General features: G+C 43.5%; 1 protein-coding gene across 1 annotated transcript in view; it reads left to right on the forward strand.

The window, feature by feature from the left end:
- Positions 1-788: 788 nt before the first annotated feature.
- The window catches only part of MBNL2 (muscleblind like splicing regulator 2), a 108,940-nt gene continuing 96,278 nt past the window's right edge, over positions 789-13,450 (forward strand). The window contains 1 exon segment of the mRNA XM_064646030.1: positions 789-904. The gene's annotated coding sequence lies outside the window, so the exon portion shown is untranslated.

The following is a 13,450-nucleotide window of genomic DNA, read 5'->3' on the forward strand; positions in this document are numbered from 1 at the left end:
GGGTTTGTCAGATGAGGTTCCAGCCCTTCAGGCCCGCAGGGCAGGGGTTTGCTGAGATCGTGGGGGGCCAGAGGTCGCTAGGGACACACGGCCGGAGTTGTCAGTGCTCCAACAGCTCCTCTGAACCCCACCTTTAGCTTGATCTGGCAGAAGAGCACAAGCACAGTTCGATCGGCTGGAGGAAAACAGGGAATCAGAGGAGCTACTCCTCTTTCTGGCTGAGGAATATTCCATGGCTTTTAGGGAAAGGTGTCAAACCATGTTCCAGGGACTGGGAGAAGGGGGCCAGAAGGGTACCCGGGGCCTGCGCTAGCTGCTGTGGGTGAGGGAAGAGAGCCCTTTTTGCCTTTGAACGACACTTCACGGGGACAGAAACTGCTCACGACTTCGGGCCAAAATGCGTGAAGAATGAACCCTGGGAGCCAAGCCACGCGTTTGTTTCCTCCAGAAAACCGTCCGCGATAACGGTGACACGCCATGGCTCCAGCAGGCAAAAGGAAGACGAGCAACACGATGCAAAACCAGGATTTTGGCTGCTCTGAAGCACCGCCCGGCGCTGCCCTCCTTGTTTTGCTGAGAAGACGCTCAGTAGGCAAAACACCGCGGGACCGGCCCGCACTCCCGCCGGCCCGGAGCCGCAGCTCCTCTGCTGCCCTTGTGCTGCCGCTTCTGCTCCGGCCCCGGCAGGCAGCAGGACGGTACGGGCTGCGGCGGGCGGGACCGGCCCGGCCCCGGGGCGGTGCGAGCGGCGCTCGGCCCCGGCAGGGAGGGGCCGGACCGCCCCTACGCGAGGAGCCGCCGCCGTCGCGGTCGCGGCGGGAGAGGTGACAAGCCGCTGCTGCGCGGAGCCGCCTCCGCCCGGGTGGGAGAACCGGGTGTCCCCTGCTCCGCGCCCCGCTCCGAGGTAAGGCAGCCGCCCGCGCCGCCTCCAGGTCCTCCCGCGCCGCCGCCAGCCCAACCCTGCCCCGGGGCTGCTGCGGGGCCAGGGCGCGGGGACAGCCCGTGTCCTCTCGCCGCGGGGCCGGGCCGCGCGGGGACGTGGCGGGTGCGCGGCGGTGGCGGCGGGTCCTTGTCGTGCCCGGCGCCCCGCGGAGGAGCCGCGGCGGCGATGCCGCCGGTCCCGGGGGAGCCTGACGGCGGCGGCGGCCCGCGCCGCCTCCCTGCGCGGGGAGCTGCCGCCGCTGCCCGTCCCGCCACACCTGGTCCCTCGGTCCCTCCTGCCGCCGCCGCCCCGCCGCCGAGGGCGCAGGAAGGCGCCCCGAGCCCCCAGCAGCTCGGGTGCCCCCTGCCCCCATCGCTCGCCTCCCCTTCGTTTTCCGAGGGGAGCCGCCGCGGCGTGGGACGGGGCGGGAGGCGGCGGGCGCTGCTGCCGGGCCGTCGCGTCTGGTTCAGCGGTGATTTATGGTTTTGTTAACTCAGCATTTGGCACGGGGTGCGAGCGGGGAGAGCGGCGAGCGGGAGTCATAACTTTGTGTTACTTCTGGAAGGGAAATGGAAAGGGCCCTGTGGGGCCGTGGCCGCCCCAGCGGCTTCCTCCAAACCCTCCCTCCCCGCTCCATGCCCGCCCGCTCCAGCCCTGCGGCCGGGGGCTCGCTGCGTCCAGCAGGGAATAGCGCTGGGCAGACTGGGGGTCTGTGGGGGGGCACGACACGGGATTGTCACCCGTGAAGGTGAGTGTGACAGGGGGAAAAAACTGTCAGAAATGAAATGTTTTTCTTACTACTAGTTTTGCGTGGAAACAAGGTATATTTATTCCTTGTACGTACGTGTATTTGTCTACATATACACAGAATGTACACACGTATTTTCTGAGCTATGAGAACATTGCCTATAGGCTTCTGTTTCCAGATGTTTTGCTTTCTGTTTCTTTTGGGCATATTTGCATTTCTGCTGGAAGGAGAACAGGCAGCAGTAACGTGGCTGAATATGTATTTGAACGGTAGCATGGAACAACTTGTGTGCCTTTAATTCAGCTGCAGAGGATATCCATGTGGGATTAATATACTTAAGTGATCATGTCACACTGACGTATCTTGTTCAGACTTGTAGATTTTTAAAGCAGTGTGGACTTGTAGGTAGTAGTGGAAGTGTAATTAATTTTAAACATGTGACTTGGCCTAGTACGTATGATTTTAACATGGTATTCGTACCTTGGTAAATATGCATAGATTTAACCATCTGTCCTGTATTTTCCCTTTGTGCGTGCACATACCACACTGCACAAATGAAAAAGGTACCTGTGCAGGACCAGGAGTTGGACTTGATGATCCGTGAGGGTCCATTCCAACTTGGCATATTCTGTGATTCTTTGAAAAAGATTGGTAGGCGTTAGGGCCAAATACATATTTAAACTCTTCTGGGAAATGCTCTTAAGTTACTCTCAAGGAAAACATCTTTCATACAGTTTTTGAGTATGTTTAAAATAAATAAATAATAATAAAAAAAGATGCTCCAGCATCAATTATATAAAATATGTCAATTCGTAACTTGTATTTGGTATTAATACTATTTGCAATCATCCAGTATAGCTGATACTGCTGCTGGAAGGCATGTAATTTTTCTCGCTATGGACAAGGCCCTTTTGTGTGGCATCAATCTCATAGTTTTAGAGGGCGCATGAACCCCTGGGTAGACCCCTGCAGTTTTTCTCTCCCTGTGGTGAGAGAAAAGTAGTGATGGGGTGCCAGCTAGTGTTGCTCAATTGGATATCATAGCAACAGAACTTCTGACACAGGCTGGAGCTCCCAGTTGGGGCACATCACTCTTTGGCACTTGCCATAGTTGCTGGCTGGCGTATGCTATGGCTGATCTACACGTGAGTGAAATTTGGAATAGCAGAGGGCCACAGTGGTGTTTTGCACTAGTGTAAGGGTGTGTTTGTCTGTCTGTGCAAGGTAACCTGCAGCACAACGCCTATACAGTACTGTTTTCCTGCAGCTGAAGAGATGGGCTGTTTTGTTGTGGTATCCCTGCTGTCACCACAGGAGTGGTACTTCTGCATTGTGCAGATAGGTGGGTGGATGACATAACATGTGTCACTTCAACATACTTTCCCTCTGCAACTTATCTCCTTTATTATTTACGGCCCCCTCTCTGAAGAAATGGCCTGGTTTTAGTCCACAGAAAACCTGCCAAAATCTCAAATCTTTGGCATTGGTATGTTTGGGTTTGTGATGATGAAATCTTCATTTGAGCATCATTTTCTTAAATTTGGCTTTTACAGAATAACAGTTGTCATAAGAAGATTAAAAATAAAGTCTACTTGCTGCTAACACTTGGTGGGTGAAATTTCCATCTCTTATACTCCAGATGCTCTGCAGTTTCTCTGCTGGTTGCAGAATGTCTAGAATTGTAGTGTGCAGTACTAAACAAACTACTTTTTCTTCTAACCTAGGAATTCTTAAACTGTAGTATACCTGCCATAGCAAAAGTAGTACATGAATCCTGCCACCAGTGGCACATGACTGCCATGTGGAGAACCTTCTTAGTCTTGCTTTTCCTTGGGTTAAAAGCTTGGTTACAAGACACTGGAAAAAGTTCTGTTAACAATTTATGTTAGGAAGGAAAACAAAGCGTATTAAATTGGTATCCCCGTTGCTGCCTGATGGTGTTAGATTTTTTGCATCCTATGGGTAGTTCTTGGAATCTCAGTAACACTGCATGATTATTTTACTCCTTAAACTGCTGAGTAAAATTATAGAGCCTAATTTATTTTTAGGTTTGGCATGTCCACACTGAAACTCATGCCATACAAGGTGAATGAACAGTTTGCTTGTTTATATTGCCTTCACTCCCCTCACCCCCCTTTTAATAGGCACTCACAGGTCTTGCTGTAACTCTACTGGAAGGTTTCAGAATTTGGTCCAACTTGACAATAAAAATAGAAATAAAGAACCATGAACCATATTAAACTTGTTATCAAAGAAGGTATTTTCGTGCTGTCAGTCATCAGGGTAGAGATCTCACTCACATGGCTCCAGCCAGTCCTACAATCACATTTATTGCTCTTCTGTAATTTTTTTTTTCTGACAGTGTATTGTTAGCTCTCTGTGGCTGAAGTACGCAGGACAGATGTGAACATGCTCCCTTCTCTTTGAAGAATTACAAAGTAACCTAGTTGGCTTCCAGATCACACTGTATCTTTCTTGACATCCCTCTATCTTAATTCAGACTTTTCAGTCTACTTATTATTCCTTTCCAGAGGTCTTTTAGCAATTGAATCTTTGCTGGATCACTTTTCCCCTGATGAATTATTATTTATTTCCTTAGAGGCATCCAAGAGATAAAATGACTGATGGATTATTTTTTTCCCCTCCCATTACCTTACTTCAGTATTCTCCCACGTTCATTTGCAAGCAGAGCTACTTAGAAAATGTTCATTAAAATGTCATTGAAGTGAAAGTCAGGCAGAGTGTTAATCCAAAATGCTTTTCAGTTTCAAGTAATTCATTTCTGGTGAATAAACCTTTGAAAACAAAAACAATTTCTTTCTTTTCTGCTGCTGATACTTCCCCTGTGCGTTTTGCTGTCTTGATCATTGTGGTCGGATTATTTGTGATAACTGGGTCTGACACAATTGATTCGCTTGTGGCTTTGGAGAAACACAGTATCAAAACACTCAACTAACTTTGGAATAAAAGTGTATGGCTCAATGAACTACAGGAGGAGTAGACCTCTTCAAAAATCTTACTATTGAAGAACTCAACAGTTTCTCTTGCCTTGCAGCTACACACCAATGTTTTTAGCTCACATTGAGTGACTAATGGCGATCATGACTGTCAGGGACCATTCCTCTGCGGAACCCAAAGTAGCCCTGTTGCTGCCCAAGGCTGGGGCCACAGAGAGCTGTAAGATTGCGGGTAGGTGTTTGAGCACCGTGAAGATGCAGCCCGGAAGATGGGAGGATAATGGTGTGCAGCTGTGTTACTGGGGAAGGACATACATTCTGGAGTAATCAGATTTCTGAGATTGGAAGGCTTCATGGGCTGCCTGCAGTGCACTGGGGACGCAGATCACTCTTTGTCTAGATAGAGCTGAGGCAGCAATGCTGTTATTGAGTAGCATTTCGCTATGAAAGTATAATGTCAGTGTAAAGTCCAGAAATACTTCTGACCTATGACCCATTGGGATCATGTATCTTAAAGCAACAAAACCAGGGTCTGTCTGTCTGCAAACTCTTGACTGTTTTCCTCTGCTCACCACTGAATTCCAGGTTTAGGTTTGACTTCTCCTACTCCTCCTTGTTTGGATGGTGCTGCAGCTGTTTGCAATGAAGGGTAAATAGGTCTGTTGTGTCTCCACACTGGGAAAATTTCAGACTGTTTCTAGCTGATTCACCTGATGGTTTGACACTGATATTAGAATGCAGTGTATACAGAAATTGAGCTTTGTAGGTCTTTACAGGGGAAGGATCAAGTGATGGGGGAGCAGCTTCCCACTACTGCCTGTTTCTCCATTGCCCTTAGTTTATCCAGGAAGGACCCAAACTGTTCATAATATTTTTGTGGTTCCTTTTGAGGTATCCCCCCCTCCCTGGTGTGAGACAAATATGTCATACCTGATGGTATCAAAAAGGAGGTCTGGGAGGTTGACTATATATCAGCCCATACCTCCTCTGACAGAAGATAATTTGTAGTATGGGAAGATCCCTCTCCTCTCTAAAGTTTGGTGTCTCTGATCTATAGCACTACGCTTATTTAAGTGAGCCAACAGTTGGCTTTATTACTTATCTTTTTCATGAACAGGGGACTTGGCACTAGCCAGTGGTTGCTCAGGACAGTATATCCATGGTGAGTTTCTTCAGCAATGGTAGGACTGTCACATTTTCAAGGAGAAAGAAGACTTCCATTTTGTTAATGATTTAAGACTGGAAGGAGTATGGATTGAATTCACAGGTCTCAGAGAGAAAAAAAAGACACCCTGTTTTAAGGTGCTGCCATGTCTAAATGTACTCGACTTGAGCAGTGTAAGCTGGCTGTTGGTGGATATGGGTGAGGCGTGTTTTTGTTTCCTGAGGGGGCTTTCCAAGTGAGCACAAGGTTTTCACAAAGCAGAGTATTTACTTGCTGTCCAGTATGTCTGTATGGACATCATAGGCCCTGATCATGGAAGGCCCTATCATAGGCTTTGATGCATTAGTTATTTCAGCATTTACCTGCCATTCTCTATTTGGGAATTTCTGTCCTGGGTGTGTGTATGGTGAGATACCAAAAACATCAGGGTGATTTTGGGGTGTCTTACTGCAGTAACGGTTGTCAGGAGTTGCCTGTGGTTTTGATCACTACTAATGTGTGGGCCCTTGCGCTGCTGTTGTTTGCAAGTGCTAAAAGATTTTGGAGTTTCTCACTCTTTGCTGAGGCTTTCTGGTTCCTAGGAAACTGGTCATACTTTCACTTGCTCGAATGAGGCGCTGCTCTTTCCGTAACTGCAATAGTGTTGTGATATCCATAATGTTCAACTCCTCTGTCAAGCATGAGGTCAAAAATATGATCAGCTCTGCAGGTGGGACCAGGTGTGATCTGTGAAGGTGCTAAGGGGACTATGAGGAAACTGGCATTTTATTAAAAAACAGAAGAATGTGAGTTTGGGGGACTTCAGCATGTTCAGCCTTGTCAATATATCCATTGAAATTCCCAAGATTGATAATTCTGGGACATTTTGCTACCTTCTATTGCAAGATATTAATGCTAGCCTTCCTCAAACTGTTTGTTTATTGTAGTTTTTAAGTGAATAAATGTTAGCTTTGGCTTTTCAGGTTAATGAAATCTAATAAAAGTTCACTACTATAGGTACCTTAGATTTAATGTTTGCAAAACAGGTGAATTAAGTACTACTTCTGTCTGCTTGTGCCTGGGTTTTGGACTCTGTATTCTGAGAAGGGGGAAAAAAAGACATGGGATATATGTCATCTAGACATCTCTGGGTGATGCAATGTACATCAGGTATTTCACTCTTGGGATTCTGTATTGCCTGTTGGCAGTTTAGAGGTATGTCTTATGTTACTCAATTCGTTCATTTAATTTCATAATGCTTTATGCTCTTTGCTTCCTGTTTGTGGTGGAGTGTATTTCTGCTGCTACTTGCAGCTATTAGAAAGTATCTGATTTCACTGGTTCTTTTCGTAATTCTTTGAAAAGCCCATTCCATTTTGTACCATGGCAGATGAAGTGGGCTGTGTCATTCACATTGCTGGGTGCTACAGAAGAGGGTTGTGATTCTTTTTGGAGGTGTAAGCTGTTGAATCCTGGGAATAGTTAGAACTGGATATGCCTCCTATGGGAGTGTGGAGAGGAAAGATGAAGGCATAATGGTAAGATTAAGGCACATTCTGTCAGAAGGAGGTAGTGTCAGTGGCTTCAGTCAGTCTTTTTTTTTTTTTTTTTTTTTTAAATAACCCGTCCTTGCTGTTGTGAATTAGAGGAAGGGAGAAGAAAAATCTGTCCACTTCCTGAGCTGTAAAGAGGCCTCTTGACTAATGGTATGGCAATAACTGGAGGCCAGAGATGGGTGGAGCTCGGTACTCCTGCCTCACGAAGCAGCAGAGCAGTTTGGTCATCTGAATTGTGTCGATGGCCTTGGGGCTGACAGGAGGATTATTATAGCACCGTTCTTGCTTTCTAAAAGGCTTGCATCATTTTTCTTTACAAATTTCAAAGATGACTGAAGTGTTTTTTCTTATGTGATACCAGCAGTTCCAAACCTGCTAGAGTTGGTCCCTGCTGCTGCTGAGTCCCTGATGGAGTTTGCTGCTGGAAACAAACTGGGATGGGGAAAAACGTCAGTCAGTGCAGAACTGTGCAGAAGGCTTTTAGGATTGAGATGATGAATTTTCTATACAGGAGGAATAACTTGAAACTGCTGTAGTTCCACTTTGCTTACTCCCGCAAGTGGTTTCTTAGTTTCATGTTGCTTTCTGCATAATAGACTGAAGCAGAATGAACAGGATATCTTTAAAGATATCCCGTTTTTTGGTTGGTGGGTTGTTTGTTGTTTTTGTGGGTTTTTTTGAGCTGCCAGTACTTTGGAAGTTACCTTGTCTCAAAAGGAAATCTTAGGAGATGGCTACAATTTGAAGCATCTGCATGAAATTTTGGGTTCTTTGAAGGACCTATAAAGAACTCTTATAGATAAGCACAGGTAATTTCATTTTTTATTGTTAGGTGGCTTGGCATGTCTTTGTAAAATGGAGGTGCATTCACTACGCAAAATATCTGAGAGTACTGAAATAGAAAGTTCTAAAATTCTGTGGACATTTCTGTACAGGATCCAGAGCTTTTAACCTATCCCTTCTGTCAGCAGTACAAAGAGGAATCAAAAGAAGTAAATGCAAAACATCTGAGTGATAGTCCTTTATATATGCTGCCAATAGTAAAGGGAAGAGAAAGCTAGAAGTCTCTCTAGTTCATCCATTATGAATTGAGCAAATGGTCACAGCTTTTGTCAAAGGCAGTTCTAGGTCAGATGAAGTCCTGTTGCCATGTCCTCCAGTGAGGAGCTACTTCTATGAACAGGGGTCTAGGTTGAGGGAGCTAGGCTTCCTTAGTTGGATGGAAAGTAGGGTGAGGGACAGTCCAGTAGCTGTTTACAGCTACTAGAGGATGATTATGAAGATAATAGGACCAAACTGTACTTAGTAGTGCCAGATGACAGCAAGGGACATTGACAACAAATTGTTTCTTTGGAGATTCAGGTTGGATGTTAGGAAAATCTTGTTACTAGGAGAGTAGTGCAGCACAGCAGCAGGTCATCCAGAGAACCAAGTATCTGCCCTCTGAGCTTTTCAGAACTCACCAAGGCAAAGCCACTCTTGATGACAGTTTTCTCTTGAGTCAGAGGCTGGACTAGGTAACCCCCTGAGGTTTCTTACAACCAAAGTTTCAAGTAGACTGTCTCAAGTGAAGAATTTTTTAGACAACTTTGTATTGAGCTGACCAGCTACTGTGGGATGCCTGGTGGTAAATTTAATTTCATGTCCTCAATACAGCTTTTGTAGTTCATACAATAATGATTCAGTGAACTATACTGAGATTAGTATTGTTGACCAAAGTATTCATGACCTGAGGACCAGCAGAATGTTTTTGTCCACGGGTTTCTTTTGGTCTCACCTGTCCCAGAGGGAAGGGGCAGAACTCTGATGGTTAATACTGCCCAAACAGGCAAACCCATGGGTCAGCTGAAAATAGCTTCAGGGGATGAGGTAGCACTACAATTGCCAAGAGGGCAGGTGGTCTGCAGTGAAATTTTACTTATGTGTAATCTTTATCTTTTACTTTTTCTCTGCAGACCCCTTTGCTCAGTACTACCTTTAAGTAAACCAAAGGTAGCAGATAGGATACCTTCTATTCTTGTTTTGGCTTCACTGATATGTATTAGTGGTCATATTTTATCGTTATTAGAGTTGGTATGAGGGGGAATAGCCAAATGAATGGCTTTGTCAGTTTATAACACTTTTTTTTTTTTCGAGAGCAAGGAAGAGGAGAGTCAGAGAAAAATTCAGAAGAGATGAAGTACACTGTGTTAGAAAGCTGGATGCTATCCCCTTACAGGCATTTCCCTACAAATAAACTCTCCCTTCCATCTTTGAATCTCTGGTGAATGAAGCCCTGTATGCATTTTGATTTTTGAGGCATTCTTTCTGTAATTTACTTAATTTTTTCTGGGATTAAATATTAATGTGCACTACTTGAAACATGCTGTCTTCAGAGGTCATGCTTTTGGATGCCATTTTATCCCACACAGTGCTTCTGCTAGGGGACCTTGTTTCTTGCCCTGCATTACTCATACTTGTTTACTTATTTTTTCAGAGTGAAAACAATTCTTGTTTCTCTTTGTATGTACAGCTACTTATTTCTTGGTTTCTGTTACATGACATTAGGGAAACTGAAGATTCATGTCCATGTATGTAGTATTATGTGGCAGAGTAATTAGGTAAAGATCCACGTGTAGTGTTTAAAAGCATTATACAACAAAGTATTTCTGACACTTCACAGTAGTGAAGAGAGCAAGCTGAAACAAAGCAACCTGTTTTGAGGTACAACTGGAAATTTGGTGCAAAACTCATGACTGAATGCATGTAAGTCTGATGTTTAAAGAAAAGCTGGCTTGTATGAACACACACACAGACTTCACAAAACAGAGCTGCCTGCTAACCAAAAGACTACTTGCTTGCCAACAGTTCACTTGGCATAGCTTTCTCCTACCTGTCATCCATACTTCACAGAAAGAAATAAAACCCTGTACTTTTATAGTCCAGGCCTTCTCTTCTTGCCAAAGTAATGCTTTGTTAATTATATGGAGTCCTCTGCTCTTACATGTGCAGGTTATTAATTGCTGTAAAGGGGTGAGGGATTGAATCCTACTCTTACTGATTTTAAAAAACAAAAATTATCCAGTTGGCTCTTGTTTGCTGTAAAGTTTCCTGGAGCCTATTTTCTCTACTTACAGTGGAGATTGCTTGCTGATTTTCCTGCTTGCCCCTGAGCATATACCCTACAGACAGGCTGTTAAGTGGCAGCTTGTAGGGAAATGGGAGGCAGCATCACCTGTTAAATAGCGTTGGGTTGTTTTACACCTGTATTGCAGTAGTGTGCAAAAACAATAGGGTAATTTTAATGAATTAGAAAGAGTGAGTTGAATTATTTTTGTGCTAATTGAAGATGGGAAAATTCAAAATGTAGTTTAGTTTCAGTGGCATCTTTTTCCCTTTGGGTTTATAATGGAGTAATAAAATAGAGCTTCTGGATTTAAAGGATAATTAGAGATTCTCATTACATCACTGGTTGGAAGATGTATTATTTGGAGGCATTGTGGGATTTACATGCAGGATTTCAAATACAATTGCGGTTGAAACTGAAGCTTCATAGAAGGTTTTAAAAATATTTGTTTTACCTGCAGAAAACTTAATTGGAATACATCTCTCATGTAGTTATGTGAAGTATTAATTTTGGTCATTTAGGAACATTTTGATGGACAAATCTTGCTCCTGTGTCTTCACAGTAGGCTGGAAATCCACAAGATAAGGGGCAGAAGTCTAATATTTGCATCCTCCACCTATGCTCCTTGAAACACAAGAGGGTTTTACTATGCTCACGTCACTTTGTGGCTGAGGTTAGTAGGTTTTATGAAAAGGTGATTTATCAAATGGTTTCCTCCTGTTGTGGGTTTGAATAGGAACTACTCCAAATTTGAGGCCAGAACAATGGCTGTGGAGGAAATTAGTCATGGAAGGATCTGTGGAGGAAGGAGCATGTTTTTATCAGCAACAGAAGAACTTCTCAACACATGGGAGTCTTACTAAAGATGACTTATGCATCTGAGTAGTGACAATTTACACCTTTATATTGTTGCCAGTTGAGTTTTTAAGACTTAAAGGTACAACATGTGTTTTCTTCTTAATTTGACACATTTGGAAAATATTCTTCATAACCACTTGGTTTCAAAATACATTTTTATAAAGGCTTAAGCATTTAGTGTTTATTTCAGCCAAAGTCAAAGGCTTGGGAGGCTTCCATCAGATAATTCCCTGGTTGCGGTAGATATTGTACAAACTAGGGGGCCATGAAGTCAGTTAGCGAAGAGAAGGATTTATCTTGAATTTATGATACATGTTGCTGGCTAAATGATGCTCATGCTTTTACCCTATGATTCCTTGTGATTTATAAAACAGATTCTGAGTAGGGTTCAGCAGCTGAAGGTAAAGGATTTTTTTATGTTTTAGATTCTGCTAGATGATTTGGGAAGATCTATTCTCAAAAGAATATTTCTGAGGAAACAGTTACATTTTTGGATGGGTAAAAGTACCTAAATATATGGCATCTGAAATGGCACTAGACAATTTTATATCTGGGACATCTGTGTAGGGCTGACAGATATAAGACATACCAGTAACCCAGTCCTTCCAGCAGTGGCCACTGGAGGCCAACAGGAATTCCCTGGGGTATCTAGGAGGTACTAGATATCTGTGTTTGGATGACTGAAATTTAAATTTTAATGTTTTAACATTTTGGTATTTCAGATAAGCAAACTGCAAACACCTTTTTTACATCTGTCAGGAGAAATAATAGAATCACTTTCCTGAAAAAGCTTTTGTGCAATTCTGTGTTCTAAGAGTAAGGCAATTTAAATGCCAATTTATTTTACCTAGCTTATTATTTTGCTAGTTTATAGTACCCAGCTTACGGGTTATTTTACTGACCTTTCCTCTCCCCAGAAAGGTCCATGTCCAAAATGAAAAAGAAAATCAGGAGAAGAATCCCAGTCCAACTCCTCTTATGTTAATTTGGTGTCAATCAGTTATTCAGAGGAGGAAGGTGTGAGTGAGTGCAAGGACTGATGTTCAGTCAGGGGAAAAAAAAGCCCTGGAACATGTTCAGCATAGCTTAGAGAACAAGCTTATGTAGCTTATATAGCAACATAGCTGGAACATGCTTATGGCAAGCTGAGGATTTACACCAAAGCTGTAACTGTACATTGTCAAAATAGAGGTGTCCTTTAGCTATAGGATAATGTCTTCAGTTATTTGAAATTAATTTGAAAATCAAAAGGGCTATTGAGTGCATGTAACTAAAGTGTCTAAATATTTATATTCCTAATAAAGGTTCTTCTGTAGTAAGACTTTATCTCTTACATGTTTAATGAAGGACACGATAGAAGAAGCCTAAGTGTGACCATCTCAGGTAACCAGTAGAGAAACACAGATGCTTTTAGGATATGATGGAATCTCTTAGAATAGCTGCTTTGGGATAGGATGAATCACAGCCCACAAATGCCTATTTCTCTTCAGTGACTATAAAGAGAGAGGGGGAGTAAAGTGACTCAGTAAAATGTAGTTGTGTATATTTGGTCAAATATATTTCAAGCTAAATGCATAAGGCTAAAATCCAGAGGCAGCTCAGCTTTCCATGGCACCCAGTATATGTGTCTCAAACACTCAGCAACAGAAGTTTGGTTGGAGTGTACTGCAGTTCTCCTCTGGCTGATGCCTTCATCACCCTTCCCAACTAGAACCACCCTGTGAAGGAATGGTGCATGTGTACTTAGTTTTCATCCTGATGGGGAATTGGTGTCCCGCTATAATAAAGTCAGGATGCAGACTGGATGTGTGTCTGAACCCATGTATTTGGATCTCACAATTTACACATGGCTTAAATTCCTTGTGCAAGCGGCGGAAGGAGAGAGACCATTTGGAAGTCTTCCAGGAGCCACCTTAATTTTGGTAAGATTGATTCCTAACATATAACTTGAATATTTGCTTGCTTCTGTGGTGTGTTTTCATTTTATATTTCAGAATATATGATGAAAATAGAATAGTCTGGTTTCATTTCTGAGCGCAATCTCCAGTTTTCCTAGATTACGGAGATGTTGGGATGTCTGGGTTCTAGGAAGTTAAAGCAGTTGAAAAGCTGGACTTAAAGTTCTTCTGATAAGCCTATTTTTAAAACCAAAATCAGAC

Source organism: Pseudopipra pipra, chromosome 2, assembly GCF_036250125.1.
Source record: "Pseudopipra pipra isolate bDixPip1 chromosome 2, bDixPip1.hap1, whole genome shotgun sequence".
In the NCBI taxonomy this organism is placed as follows: Eukaryota; Metazoa; Chordata; class Aves; order Passeriformes; family Pipridae; genus Pseudopipra; species Pseudopipra pipra.